Source organism: Vombatus ursinus, unplaced genomic scaffold, assembly GCF_900497805.2.
Source record: "Vombatus ursinus unplaced genomic scaffold, bare-nosed wombat genome assembly UNPS02008961.1, whole genome shotgun sequence".
Lineage (NCBI taxonomy): Eukaryota > Metazoa > Chordata > Mammalia > Diprotodontia > Vombatidae > Vombatus > Vombatus ursinus.
Window position 1 is genome coordinate 16,423,946 of NW_020948739.1, and position 3,201 is coordinate 16,427,146.

Consider the following 3,201-nt stretch of genomic DNA (forward strand, 5'->3'; position numbering starts at 1 on the left):
TTCTTCTTCTTCTTCTTCTTCTTCTTCTTCTTCTTCTTCTTCTTCTTTTTCTTCTTCTTCTTCTTCTTCTTTTTGATTGGCAATGGAGTTAAGTGACTTGCCCAGGGTCACACAGCTAGTAAGTGTTAAATGACTGAGTCCGAATTTGAACTCAGGTCCTCTTGAATCCAGGGCTGGTGCTCCATCCACTGCGCCACTTGGCTGCCCCCATAGACCACCAACTTCTTAGACTAGAAGTAAAAACCAATCCCAAATGAAAAAGAATGAAGTTTGAGTAAATATGGTGTATAATTAAAATGGTTCCAATTTCACTTATTTTGAACAAACTATTGATACTCCCTCCCTCCCCCCAAAAAGAGAACAGGCTAAGGGAATAGACATCAATTCAATTCAACAAACATTTATTTACCTCCTATTGTGCACAAAGCACTTTATGAGGTGCTGGGGATACAAAAGACCAAATATAGTTGGCCCAACCATCAAGGATTTATATGCACCAGAATGTGGGCAAGGACTGCTATTATTTCCTATAGAAATTTATTAATTCCACCCCACCCTGCCACAAGATTGCCACCAAAGCTGTCTAGAAACCACCTTAAGAGCAAAAAAAGACTCAACCTCCTTGTCAAGTGGGGAGACGTGACAGCTAAAGGCAACACTGGTTTAATTAGATATAAAATTAATTTGCAGAATCTTAGGGAGAGAAATTATAGAAATTACAAGTATCATCTCATAATATAGTGAAAAGCAGAGGAGAGAGAATCATTTGGCAGAAAGCTTGGTGTGAGATCTAATTAAGCCATATCATCTTAAAAATATTTGAGGATGACACTGGAAGGAAGAATACAAGCAAAAATCAAACAGATTTATAGGCATTCTACAATAATTTTCTTCATCAATGTTATTGGAGCCACCATACTGAGAGTCTAGTAGTATTGGAGTCACTAGCATGTTTAATGAGGAAATTAAAATAGAAATTAAAAAAAAAAACAGACAGAACAGCTGGATAAGACCAAGTATACACAGAGGAGGTCCTTGCTGGAGGAGGTGACACAATGTTGAGAGGGTTGAGCAATTCTATTCTCAAGAGAATTAAAAGAGAAGAGGGTACCAAATGATAGATTTATTACGAAAAGAGGCAAGCAAGAGGACATCAGTTACCACCAATTCTTTTGACAACTTTCTTGTGTTGACGGAATCCTTATAAGAATTATTTAGACTTGTACTGAAGGCACTGTTGATGAAGAGCTGAGAAGGGAGCAGGCATACTTTTGCAAATGATATTCTATAGCAGATGGTATCTTTACAGTCATATAATTCATTTGAGAGGTGGAAAGAATAAAAGATCCCTCTGTGCTTATTGTTATTTGACTATAAAAAGACATTTGATTTGGTAAAGGGCCTGAGAACCTAAAGGTTCTACTTCACCTAGGTATGTCTCAAGCATATGTTAAAATCATGTAAGATTCCTTCAAAAGCAGAGCAATAAAGTCAGTCAGTCATTTATGAAGTGCCTATTAGGTGCCAGGCACTGGTGTCAAGCACTGGGGTTAGAAAGAAATAGAAAAAAAGTTCCTGCCTTCAAGGAGCTGGCAGTCTAATGGAGGAGACAACATGCAAATAACTGTGTGCACAAACAAGGCATAGACAGGATAAATTGAGGGCAATCTCAGAGAGAATGCACTACAATTAAGGAGGATTAAAAATAGCTTCTTGAAGAAGATAGGACTTTAATTTTTATTTTATTTTTTTACAATTTAGCTTTATTTATTGTCTCTTTCTGCTAAATTCTGCATGTCTGGCCACGATTTACACACATATGGACATATACCCAACACACACATGATTTCCATAAATTGTTCATCTACCTTCATATCATAGTCTAGACAATTGGATAAACATTCTTTATTCATTTGATATCCCTCTGTATGGAAAGGCAGGCCAAACTCTTCTGATAATTATGGTTATCATCCAGGAGGCTCTGCCATGGTCAAGAATTTGATTCAATCAGCACAATGTCAGCTACAAGTAGAAGCATGTGGGAGAACCAACCATATTTGACTTGGACTCTGTGCTGGACTGCCTCCATGATGGTGGTGAATACATCTGTCTCTGTTTTATGCTTTTTCTGATTTTAGTAACCAGAAAGGTATGAAATAAAGTTATTTCTGTTATTCTAATTCTCAAGACTTATTTTATGATTTTGGAATATTTATGAAAGACATTTTCTTGGATGAGAGCCATTAAGGTTGTGCTTTGCTTAGGAGGTGTCAATGATGAGTCATTGTCTTCATTTTTATCCATTTATCATTTTTTTAGAGTCAATAGGTTGAGCTTTTTTATTGAGAGGATGCTTTTATTTAGTGTTTTTTATTTTTTGCTATTGATTTAATTTTTTTCCTATATCATAATTTAAAATTTCCCTCCACTTAATAGTATTTTTTCAATTACATGTAAAGATAGTTTTCAACATTCACTTTTATAAGATTTTGAGTTCCAGATTTTTTTTCTCCCTTCCTCCCTTCCTCCCTCCCCAAGATGGCAAGCAATCTGATATAGGTTATCCATGTCCAATCATATTAAACTTATTTTCACATTAGTTATGTTGTGAAAGAAGAATCAGAACAAAAGGGAAAAATCACAAGAAAGAAAAAAACAAAATAAGAGTGAAAATAATATCTTTTGATCTGCATTCAAACTCCATAGCTCTTTCTCTGGATGTGGATAGCATGTTCCATCATGAGCCTTTCAGAATTGTTTCAGATCATTATATTGATGAGAAGAGTTAAGTCTATCATAGCTGATCATCGTACAATGTTGCTGTTACTGTGTACAATGTCCTCCTGGTTCCGCTTACTTCACTCAGCATCAGTTCACGTAAGTCTTTCCAGGTTTTTTTCTGAAATCTGACTACTCGTCATTTCTTATGGCACAATAGTATTGCATTTCATTCATATCCCACAACTTGTTCAGCCATACCCCAATTGATGGGCATCCCCTCAATTTCTAATTCTTGGCCACCACAAAAAGAGCTGCTACAAATATTTTTGTATGTGTGGATCCTTTTCCCTTTTTTACAATCTCTTTGTGATACAGACCTAGTAGTGGTAATGCTGGATCGAAGGGTATGCAGTTTTATAGCTCTTTGGGCATAGTTCCAAATTGATTTCATAAGTGTTCTAATTTTTCCACATCTTCTCC